A 12,934-nucleotide genomic window follows, 5' to 3' on the forward strand; every position below is an offset into this window, starting at 1 on the left:
GGATGGTCGGTCTATCATAGCTGCTGGTAGAAGTCGTTAACCAATCTAGTCACAGGGTTCGAAAGTGAACGCTTCGTGCCTCACCCCGACTTTAGGTAACTTGAGTTTAAAGGCCTACTGAAATGAGATTGTCTTATTTAAACGGGGCTAGCAGGTCCATTCTATGTGTCATACTTGATCATTTTGCGATATTGCCATATATCTGCTGAAAGGATTTAGTAGAGAACATCGACGATAAAGTTTGCAACTTTTGGTCGCTAACAGAAAAGCCCTGCCTTAACCGGAAGTGGCAGACGAGGACGTCACATGTTGATGGCTCCTCACATCTTCACATTGTTTTAAATGGGAGACTCAAACAAAAAGAGCTATTCGGACCGAGAAAACAAGAAATTCCTCATTAATTTGAGCGAGGATGAAAGATTCGTGTTTGAGGATATTGATGGCGACGGACTAGAAAAAAAAAAAAACGCGATTGCATTGCATCAGATGTTTTTAGACACATTTACTAGGATAATTCTGGGAAATCCCTTATCTTTCTATTGTGTTGCTAATGTTTTAGTGAGTTTAACAGTACCTGATAGTCGGAGGTGTGTGTCCATGGGTGTCTTGACGCAAGTGTCTCAGGAAAGTCGACGGCAGCTTTATGGTCGACGCAGGCTCAGCTGATCCCCCGTAAGAAGCGACTTTTTACCACAATTTTCTCACCGAAACCTGCTGGTTGACATTCGGTCGGGATCCATGTTCGCTCTGATCCATAGTAAAGTTTCACCTCCGGGAATTTTAAACAAGGAATCACCGTGTGTTTGTGTGGCTAAAGGCTAAAGCTTCCCAACTCCATCTTTCTACTTTGACTTCTCCATTATTAATTGAACAAATTGCAAAAGATTCAGCAACACAGATGTCCAGAATACTGTGTAACTATGCGGTTAAAGGAGAAGACTTTTAGCTGTGTGTGTGTGCAGCGCTCATATTTCCTAACAGCCCGTGACGTCACGCGTACACGTCATCATTACGCGAAGTTTTCAAGAAGAAACTCCCGGGAAATTTAAAATTGCAATTTAGCAAACTAAAGCGGCCGTTTTGGCATGTGTTGCGATGTTAATATTTCATCATTGATTTATAAACTATCAGACTGCGTGGTGGGTAGTAGTGGGTTTCAGGAGGCCTTTAAGACCACTGGCTTATGGCTTCTGGAAATAGCCCTTTTTGTGACTTGTTGATCACAGCTGTGATCGCTCTTTGATCTTTTCCGCCCTCGTATAAACAAAAATCAAAGAAATACAACAACCTCAGTTCTTTGAGGCCATTTTGGAAGCCTCCATTGTCAGATGGGTGTCTTTTCTGCGCTGTTCACCCATTCCAACGGCTTCCTGGAGATCCTCCGGAGAGGTTGGGGGGGGAATAAATAAATACAAGGGAGCTTTGTGAGACTCTTGGCTGATATAATCACCCGTGAATGTTCCCTTGTCTGCAAAGGCCACAGAGCTAATTAGAGCCCTATTAATCTTAACGAAGACAGCGACTCGGTGAAGACGAGCTCTTGCGTCTTGACTTGCCACGGAGATGTCGCGGCCTGTCGAGATGCACCTGCTGACACCAGCTGATAGAATGGAATCTTTGGGGACTTTTTCTGCACTTAGACCCAAGACTACATTTTGGATGGTCAGACCAACACCAAAGTACGAACTCAGCGTTTAACAAGACTTTGCCGAATCAATAGATACCAATCGATGCTAATCTCAATGGACCTACTTTCCTTTGATCTTTTGGACTTTCCCCCCAAATTATTTAAAGACACCACTAATACATCAATGTCGTAGCCAAATTGACCGTTTTTTTTTTTTTTTTGTTGTCCGATAGAATAGAATAGGGCTCTGTTTTTCAACCTTTTTGGAGCCAAGACACATTTTTTTTCGTTGAAAAAATCAGAGGCACAATACCAGCAGAAAACATTAAAAAAATGAAACTCAACAGCTGATATTGAGAGTCAAAAGCCATTGTCGCAATTGTTGAGTATGACTTTAAACCAGTACAGACACTCAACAATGGCACATTTTTTGTGGATTATAATTACTGGTGTTGCGATCCGTGACTCAGATCTTCACATGTTTAATTTCATCTTTGTTTCATTCTCTTCTGACCCACTTACTTCCTGTTTAGTCCGTTACCATGGTTACACATTGATTTCACCTGCTCCTCGTTTTCTACACACACCTGGTTATCCTTGATTTTTCCCTATAGAAGCTTTCCTCTTTTCTTTGTTCAGTCTGGGTCCATAAATTTGCCTTCTCGCAACAGTATTGACTGACTTCATGTAAGTATATTCTCGCTAGCTTTTCACGCTAAACCTTTGTTTTATTCCAGCTCTCATGCTGATGAATTGTTTTTCCTTTTTTGTGTGCCTTTGTGCCAGTCTTAGTTTTTATGTTTTCTATTCCTAGCTTTTATGCTAGCGCCCTTGGTTTATTTTGTCTGTTAGCTCCAGTATTTTTGTTCGTAGCCTGCTTTTGTTAAGTTTAATAAATCATTTAAACTTACTATTGCTGTGTTCTTGTCGACGCATCCACGGAGGGACAAACCCGGCATTTCTATGCCAATCAGTCATTACAACTGGTTTGCAAAAAAATATTTTTTCGGTGAAAGTACATAATCTCCCACGGCACACCTGACTGTATCTCGGTGTTGAGAAACACCGTAATAGGAGTCTTTACTGTCATTATCCGCCTTGCATTAAATTAGTGATGCTCGTCCACAAGGTGCTTAAATTGTAAACATAAGAAGAAGACATAAAAACACAATTGACAGTAAAAGTAGCAGCATAATGGAGCAGTGTAGAGACACATTCCCTGGAATGGATGGCCCTCGCAAAAGAAACTGTCCATAGTCTGGATGTATGAGTTCGAATCGATCTGTAGCGCCTGCCAGAGGGTAACATTTGGAACCGGTGGTTTCCCGGGTGAGAATGATGCACGGATGCATCATTGAAAGGCCAGCAAATGACAGTTGGAGGAAACCAAAGTCAAGTGGCGACTGGCTTCATGGAGTCAAAGGATGCTTTTTATAGGTCGAGAGTTATTTAGTTTGTCATTTACTTTTTTGGTGATATTGCATGATATATCTGCAAAATCACATTTGCATGGTATCACAAGGGTTTCTATCAAGGGATTACAACCTTTTCACTTCCGATATTGGAGCCTCGCGCATTGGCCGGTACTGATATTGATCTGATATCAGCCCATATCATACATACTTGTGTTATTGTGTAGTGTGGAATGTTAGAAATGTCACACCTATGGATCTTGTTTTGTCATGTTATGTTTTTGTTTTTGGACTCTTGTTTCCCGTTTTACACTTCCTGGTTTTGTTTTTCCATAGTAACCCATTAGTTTCCACCTGGTCTCCAAGTCACGCCCAGCCCTCAGTCCCACACCTGTTTCTAATCATCATAGCTGCTATTTATATCATTCTGTTTCTGTCCTCGTCCTGGGAACTTTGCTATTTGCATTCTGCTTCATGCCTTCACGCACCCTCAATTACCTTGCAATCCATGTCCCTTGTACCTGTCACAGTAAGTTTTTTTTGTGTTAGTTATTCATAGCTTTGCCACAGCGCAAGTTTAAGTTAGTTCATTGTCTTTCATGCCACCGAGCAGTTGTTTTGTTTTCCTGATTGTATTTTTGTAGCCAAGTTTTATACCTCTTTGTGAACGCCCTTGTTTTTTTGTTTTTTTTGTATTTAGAATCCCAATAAAACATCATGTACCTTAATTCACGCCTTGCTCGTCCCATATTCCCTCTGCATCGAAGGAGCACACTCAATCCTAGTCCAAGCCTGACAAGAAAAGGCTTAGACAAAAGAAATTAGTTTACGGAACCCAAAACCAGGGAAGTTGGCACCTTGTGTAGATCGGGAATAAAAACAGAATACAATGATTTGCAAATCCTTTTCAACTTATGCTCGATTGAATAGACTGCAAAGACAAGATATTTAGCGTTCAAAATGGAAACATTTTTGCAAATGTTAGTTCATTTGGAATTCGATGCCTGCAACATGTTTCAAAAAAGCTGGCACCAGTGGCAAAAAAAAGACGGAGAAAGTTGAGGAATGCACATCAAACACTTATTTGGAATATCCCACACATGAATAGGCTAATTGGGAACAGGTGGGTGCCATGATTGGGTTTAAAAGCAGCTTCCATGAAATGCTCAAACAAGGATGGGGCGTCAAATACCACAACAGAGATCCCGGACTGTTGAACAACTTAAGCCAAGGGTCGGGAACCTTTTTGGCCGAGAGAGCCACGAAAGCCAAATATTTCAAAATGTATTTCCGTGAGAGCCATATCATATTTTTTAAGTCTGAATACAACTAAATGTGTGCATTTTTTAAGTAAGACCAACATTTTTCAAGTATAATAAGTCTCTAATAATTTTTAATAACATTGTTATTTCTTGAACAGGTGCGGTAGGAAACGGACGGATGGACTAAAATGCATGAGAAAGTTTTACATTTTTAACATTATTTTTAATATTGTGATTCCTAGCGGAATCATTCATTGCTTATCGTGTTAAGCAATGTCAGCTAAGATTTATCTGAGAGCCGAATGCAGTCATCAAAAGAGCCACATCTGACTTAAGCTGTACATTAAACAAAAACGGGAAATAATTCCGGCTGAAAAGCTTCAGAAATTGCTCTACTCGGTTCGCAAACATTTACTGAGTGTTGTTAAAAGGAAAGGCCATGTAACACAGTGGTAAATATGCCCCAATGCCAACTTTTGCACTGTGTTGCTGCCATTAAATTGTAAATGTAATGATTATTTGTAAAAAAAAAAAAAAAAAATAATAACAAGTTTCTCAGTTCTAACATTAAATATCTTGTCTTTGCAGTCTATTCAATTGAATATAAATTGAAAGGGATTAGCATATTTTAGTATTCTGTTTTTATTTATTTTTATTTTTATTTTATTTTATTTAGGAATTACACAACATGCCAACTGTAAAAGAGAACATGACAAACTGTAAAAGAGAACATGACAAACATGACAAACATTTATTCTTAACTGTCTGGTATGGACTTATGTGTTACATCAAACTTAGATTAGGGTTTGACCCAATATGTTTTGTTTTTTTTCCGGACAATACGATAATTAGTAGTAAAAAAGGCTGATAACCGATATTTGAAGCTGATAATCATTTGCAGTGAAGAATAGCTAAACATGGATAATGTATGTCAGTAATCAGCTGGAATAGGCTTCAAGTTTGTTTTTTTTAACAACATTTTAAACAAAAAAACATTGAATGATGCGAACACTTGTTACTGGATACTGCCTTGGAGACTTTTTATGTGTAAGTAATATGCAACTATATTTATTTTACACGTTTCCACTGCAATATTGTTTAATTAGGGCCTGTTTTCGCATGTCTAGCTTGTATGCTATTGTGCGCTTAGCTGTTGTGTAGCTGCTAGCTCCTACCGTGTTTGCCTTTTGTTATTGACTTCACTAGAATACAAAAAGAATCAACCTTGAGTGTTTTCTGGAGGATAATTAGATGTTAACTGCTTATCGGTCCAATATTGGAACACCCCCACATTATGGATGGATGGATGGATGGATAGATGGATAGATGGATAGATGGATGGATGGATGGATGGATGGATGGATGGATGGATGGATGGATGGATAGATGGATAGATGGATAGATGGATGGATGGATGGATGGATGGATGGATGGATGGATGGATGGATGGATGGATAGATAGATAGATAGATAGATAGATAGATAGATCAAACTTTATTCATTCCTTCATGTCTATGTCCATATTTTTTGATACAGTATTTTTCAAATGATATAATAATAATAATAATAATGGATTAGATTTATAAAGCACTTTTTTTCACACATTGATGGTGGTAAGCTACATGTGTGGCCACGGCTGCCCTGGGGTAGACTGACAGAAACGTCACCACCAAACATCCATACACAATTGTGAGTAACGTGCCTTGCCTAAGGACACAACAGTGACCAGGATGGCGGACACTGGAGTTGCACCAAGAACCCTTCAAGTTTATGAACGGCCGCACTACCATCTTAGCCACGCCTTTCAGATATCATTATTAGGATTCCGTCCATCCATCCATTTTTACCGCTTGTACCTTTCAGGGTCGCAGGGATTATTAGGATTGTCATTATCATCATCATTTTTTATTATTATAAAATATATATATAAATATGTTGCATTTAATTAATTGAATTTCACTTAAATTTCTAATGTATCTTCAAAGAGTTTAAATATATTTTTAGATATCATATGATGTGGCTGTGAACCTTTGGAGACCAAACGATTTGGTTCGATTCTTGCGGGTAATTATTCGATTCAAAATCGATTTTTGATTCAAAAATATTTTTAATTGAAAATCAATACTTTTCAATAACTCTGAGTGCTAGTTCTATGATTAACTACATTCCTCCATACAATGGATAAACAGATGTGATAAATGTCTATATTACTTAAAAGAAAATGGGTTTCATTTCATAAAATTATACCCAAACATTTAATAAAGTCAAATACAAATACGGAAACAAGAGAAGAATCTAAGTCTTTTGTTCTCTAAAATAAATCTGTTCTTTAGATATGATCATGTATGTCCTACAGTTTGCGTCAAAGTAAATGTCCGCGAATTAATTATCTATGGCCCCGGAATGATATTTGATTAGTATTGGAACCGGCTCGCAGACCACACCAATACTTTTTCAGTGTTGGCGCTAGGAATTTTCTAAATGTGGTCCCAGGGACCCCATCAAGTCACAAAAATGGGGTCCCACCGTACATTTTTGGGGCCCCACTTTTTTGTAACCATTTTGAAAACAAATGATAAATGTATGCATTGTCCTATTATATCTCACATTCTATATTGTGTTTTGGGAAAAGGTTGTCATTGTCATAGTCGGTGGTCTGGATTATGTTTTTGTTATTTTCTGTTGTTTTGAACTCCATTAGTTTCTGGTTTTTGGTGCACTCGTCTGTTTTTGTTGCCATGGTGACTAATGATTTTCACCTGCCGCTGGCTTTAATCATGAGACTATTTAAACCGCCCTTGCCAGTCAGTCGGTCTGGCGACGTTGCTCCGTTTAAGATGAGTTCACGCTGCTCCGTTCATGCCATAGTTCATGCTGCTCGTTTTCATGCCACAGTAAGTCTTGTTTGTTCCAAGCCATAGTTTATGTTGTTTGTTTAATTCTACAGTTTTGTTTTGTTTTCCATGCTATGGTTCTTATTTTGATAGTAAATGATTAAAAATGTTCCTACCTTCACGCCTAGTCCAGAGTAGTCTGTTTGCATCCCGGGAGAACAAACACCGCAGCAAGCTGCATAAACCCCCACGTCATTACAGTCATACAGATTACTTGATTCATTAAAAAGAGAATACGTTTTTTATGGATATGTAAATGAATTCAGTTCCAAACAATCATTCACTTCCTTCTTTCCTTCATGGATCTAAATTTTACCGCTGCTGGTAGTTTTTTCTATATTTTTACTGTAATATTTTCTAAATGTGTTTGTTCTCTTTTTGCGTATTGTGGCCAAACAGCTAGATTTTTGTTTCATCTGACATCACATGGACAAAAATAAGACCTTCTGGAGGAAAGTTCTGTGGTCAGGTGAAAAAAAAAAAGGGCTGTTTGGCCACAATACCCAGCAATATGTTAGGAGGCGAAAAGGTAAGGCCTTCAATCCCAGGAACACCTTTCCTACCGTCAAGCATGGTGGGGGTAGTATTATGCTCTGGGCCTGTTTTGCTGCCAATGGAACTGGTGCTTTACAGAGAGTAAACGGAGGATTACCTCCAAATTCTTCAGGAGAAACTAAAATCATACGCCCTGATGTTTGGTCTTGGGCACAATTGGGTGTTCCAACAGGACAATGACCCCAAGACACGTCAAAAATGGTAAAAGGAAGGGCTAAATCAGGCTAGAATGAAGGTTTTGGAATGGCCTTCCTAAAGTCCTGACTTAAACGTGTGGACAATGCTGAAGAAACAAGTCCAACATATTTAGCTGAACTGCACCAATTTTGTCAAGAGGAGTGGTCAAAAATTCAACCAGAAGCTTAAGGATGGCTACCAAAAGCGCCTTAATGCAGTGAAACTTGCCAAGGGACATGTAAGCAAATATTAACATTGCTGTATGTATACTTTTGACCCAGCAGATTTGCTCACATTTTCAGTAGACCCATAATAAATTCATAAAAGAACCAAACTTCATGAATGTTTTTTTGACCAACAAGTATGTGCTCCAATCACCAAAAAAAAAAAGAGTTGTAAAAATGATTGGAAACTCAAGACAGCCATGACATTATGTTCTTTACAAGTGTATGTAAACTTTTGACCACGACTGTGTACAAACAATGAGGGGCTGGACAGGACAGATAAAAAAAAAAAAAGAAATAATTGTTTTTAATTGATTAAGAATCGTAACATAATAATCGCGATTCATTCAAAATCAATTTTTTTTTGACATACCTACTATTTGATATCGGACCAATATCATTATCAGATTTTGACACCCACAGATTCTATGATGTAATATTGCAATATATTCTTACTATCTATGTCAGATGTAGTATCGACTTACTATCTATGTCAGAAGTAGTATCGACGAACGAAAAAATCCTCAGCCACACCAAAACAAAACTCATTGAACGTCTCCTTGAAAAGTGAATTTGCGCTTTCATGCAAACGGCGTCGATTCCCGGGGTTGTTATTCATCGCGGGCTGGGGATGATTAGTCGTGTCACCCGTGCAGTCTTGTAAATCCTGCGCTGCACGTTAAATAATCCCCGCCTCCTCATGTGCGCTCGCTTGGCGAGATAAATGACGCGTGGAATTCTGTCATCGCACCTCTTATCAGTCATTCCCGCTTGATGGAAACGGACACGCGGAGAAACGACGGGCCATCAAACACGGCGGATTGTTTTAACTTCCTGCGGCGGGAATGTTCCCTTCGCATTCATGTCTCTCTGAGGGTCCTTAGTCACTCAGGTCACTGCGGGGCTGATCCGTGGCTCCTTTGCGTATGAGGACCTCGATCCAAAGAGAATTCCATTTGCAGTTCAGACGGCAACGAGAACCACTCGGACTACCAATCAGAATACTCCTGAGAGGTTTCTTCTCGTCAGGCCGGCGAGGTGAAAAGTGCGGTTGTGTCTGGTAATTAGAACCTGAGAGAGCAACAAACAGTCGTTGGAAAAACAAGATGGCAGACATGCTGGGTGCATATGGCATTGATTTTAACCACTGGGATCGAGGTTCTCGTATGTCCGGGAAAGCAAAGGAACCACAGTCTATGTGGATTTAAACATTTTTTTGCAAACCAGCAATTATAATCCAGAAATAATTTTCCGTTGTTGAGTGTCTGTGCTGTTTAGAGCTCAGCAGAGTAACTTTGTAGTATTCTTCCGTATCAGTAGGTGGCAGCAGGTAGCTTATTGCTTTGTAGATGTCGGGATCTCAATATGCGAAAGGCAGCATGTAGGTAAAAAGGTATCTAACGCTTGAACCAAAAATAAACTAAAGGCGAGCGCCGCTAAAATAAACCAAAACTGAACTTGCTGCAATATAAACAAAAACAGAAATGCTGGACGACAGCAAAGACTTACAGCGTGTGGAGCAGAAGGCGTCCACAAAGTTAATCCGCACATGACACGACAATTAACAATGTCCCCACAAAGAAAGATAGTGTCCGCACAACTTAAATAGTCTCGATTTCCCAAGACAAAGTAGACGCGGGAAATAGTGCTCAAGGAAGACTTGAAACTGCAAAAGGAAAATACCGACAAAACAAGAAAAGCCTCTGAAATAGGAGCGCAAGACAAGAACTAAAACACTACACACAGGAAAACGTCAAAAACCTCAAAATAAGTCACGGTGAGATGTGACAAGTCGTGACAGTACACCTACTTTGAGACAAGAGCTATAGTGATGCATATTTGGTTGTGGTTTAAAGTCATCAACAATTGCGAAAACAACTTTTTATTGTCAATATCGGCTGCCAAGTTTAATTTTTCAATGATTTCTGCTGGTTGTGTGCCTCTGAATTTTTTCAATGAATAAAACGTGCCTTGGCTCAGAAAAAGTTGAAAAACACTGGCATATGGGACCGGTGCGTTGTAGAAACCAACACAAAATGGACCCATGATGTCGACATGATAACATGAAGCGATGCAGCGAGCAAGTAAAAAGGTATCTAACGCTTAAACCAATAATAAACAAAAGGCGAGTGCAGCTGAGAAAAGGCATTGAAGCTTAGGGATGGCTATTCAAAACTAAACTAAAACTCAACTTGCTGCAAAGTAGACAAAAACAGAAATGCTGGACGACAGCAAAGACTTACGGCGTGTGGAGCAGAAGGCGTCCACAAAGTTCGTCCGCACATGACACGACAATCAACAATGTCCCCACAAAGAAAGATAGTGTCCGCACAACTTAAATAGTCTTGATTTTCCAAAACAAATCCGGTGCGGGGAATAGCGCTCAAGGAAGACATTAAGCTGCTACAGGAAAATACCAACAAAACAGAAAAAGCCACTGATATAGAAGCGCAAGATAAGAACTAAAAAACAACACACACAAAATGTCAGCAACCTCAAAATAAGTCAAGAAGTGATGTGACAGGTGGTGACAGTACACCTACTTTGAGACAAGAGCTATTGTGATGCATGCTTGGTTTTGGTTTAAAGTCATATCCAACAATTGTAAAAACAACTATTATTGTTAATATCGGCTGCTGAGTTTCATTTTTCAATGATTTCTGCTGGGATTTTTTTCAATGAATAAAACGTGCTTTGGCTCAGAAAAGGTTGAAGGGGAACATTATCACAATTTCAAAAGGGTTGAAAACAATAAAAATCAGTTCCCAATGGCTTGTTGTATTTTTTATTGTTTTTTTTTTCAAAATTTTACCGGTCCCCGAATATCCCTAAAAGAAGCTTTAAAGTGCTTGATTGCCGCTATTTGCGATGCGACTATCCATTTCCCTGTGACGTCATACAGTGCTGCCAATGTAAACAAACAATGGCGAATACCACAGCAAGATATAGCGACATTAGCTCAGATTCAGACTCGGATTTCAGCGATTTAAGCGATTTAACAGATTACGCATGTATTGAAACGGATGGTTGGAGTATGAAAGTATTGAAGAAGAAACTGAAGCTATTGAGCGAATAGCTATTGAAGCTATTCATAGCCATAGCATGGCCGAATAACTGCGTTAGCATCGCCGGTAAAATGTGCGGACCAAACGATCAGGACTTTCACATTTTGTGATAATGGAGCAACTTAAATCCATCGATTGGTAAGTGTTTTTTTCGCATTAAATGTGGGTGGAAGTAAACGTAATATAGTTGCAAATGCATCTGCAGGTTATCCATACATCTCTGTGCCATGTCTGCTTTAGCACCGCCGGTAAATAGCATGTTAGCATCGATTAGCATAGCATGTTAGCATCGATTAGCTGGCTGTCACGCCGCGACCAAATATGTCTGATTAGCACATAAGTCAACATCAACAAAACTCACCTTTGTGATTTCGTTGACTTTATCATTGCAAATGCATCTGCAGGTTATCCATACATCTCTGTGCCATGTCTGTCATTGCCGGTAAAATATGGAGACACTCTGGCACATTCAATGGGGGTCTGGCGGCAGACACTTTCGCATCTTTGGGCCAGTGGTGCAACTTGAATCCCTCCCTGTTAGTGTTGTTACACCCTCCGACAACACACCGACGAGGCATGATGTCTCCAAGGTTCCAAAAAATAGTCGAAAAAACGGAAAATAACAGAGCTGAGACCCAATGTTTACAATGTGTTGAAAATGAATATGGTGGGTGTATTACCTCGGAGACATCACGTTCTGACGTCATCGCAAAAAGAGCGATAAACAGAAAGGCGTTTAATTCGCCAAAATTCACCCATTTAGAGTTCGGAAATCGGTTAAAAAAATATATGGTCTTTTTTCTGCACCATCAAGGTATATTCTGACGCTTACATAGGTCTGGTGATAATGTTCCCCTTTAAAAAAACACTGGCATATGGGACCGGTGCGTCGTAGAACCAACACAAATTGAACCCATGATGTCAACACATAGAAGCGATGCAGTGTGCAGGTAAAAAGGTATCCAACGCTTAAAGCAAAAATAAACAAAAGGCGAGTGCCGCTAAGAAAAGGCATTGAAGCTTAGGGATGGCTAAGCAAAACTAAACTAAAACTCAACTTGCTGCAAAGTAAAAAAAAAAACAGAAATGCTGGACGACAGCAAAGACTTACGGCGCGTGGAGCAGACGGCGTCCACAAAGTACTTCCGTACATGACACAATATCGGCTGCTGAGTTTCATTTTTCAATGATTTCTGCTGGGATTTTTTCAGTGAATAAAACGTGCCTTTGCTCAGAAATGGTTGAAAAACACTGGCATAAGGACCCATGATGTCAACACACTGAAGCTTCAGTGTATCACAGGACCGATGCATGGTGAGACTATGTATTGTGCACCATCGGGGTCATTGATTTAGTCTAGTCCAGCCTTCACGTGCGCTTACATTTCCTCCCCGTGGATCCTCGCCTGCAGTGAAATGCAAATGAGGAGACTCCTCTCTGCGTGCTTGTCCTTTGTTTCAAGTGTCTTTGCCAAACATGCAAAGTTAGTCACGAGAAGGTGTTTCTCATACATGGTGAGGGTCTGCTTTCAAGGAGACCTTCCAAATGTACACCACATATATACTGCCTTGACTCACATATGAACTTGAAGTGCATCCCGTTCCTAACTCAAAGGGTTCAATATGATGTCGGTCCACCTTTTGCAGCTCTTCTGGGAAGGCTGTTCACAAGGTTGCGGATTGTCTTTATAGGAATTTCCCCCCATTCTTCCAAAAGCA

The 12,934-nt window shown here is 39.7% G+C and overlaps 1 protein-coding gene and 1 long non-coding RNA gene across 2 annotated transcripts in view; one reads left to right on the forward strand and one right to left on the reverse strand.

Annotated features, from left to right (window-relative positions):
- The window catches only part of LOC133569301 (uncharacterized), a 186,541-nt gene that overhangs the window by 138,761 nt on the left and 34,846 nt on the right, over nucleotides 1-12,934 (reverse strand). The gene's annotated exons all lie outside the window — the stretch shown is intronic.
- The window catches only part of LOC133569300 (cadherin-18), a 257,158-nt gene that overhangs the window by 6,792 nt on the left and 237,432 nt on the right, over nucleotides 1-12,934 (forward strand). The gene's annotated exons all lie outside the window — the stretch shown is intronic.

Source organism: Nerophis ophidion, linkage group LG15 (genome assembly GCF_033978795.1).
Source record: "Nerophis ophidion isolate RoL-2023_Sa linkage group LG15, RoL_Noph_v1.0, whole genome shotgun sequence".
Classification (NCBI taxonomy): Eukaryota; Metazoa; Chordata; class Actinopteri; order Syngnathiformes; family Syngnathidae; genus Nerophis; species Nerophis ophidion.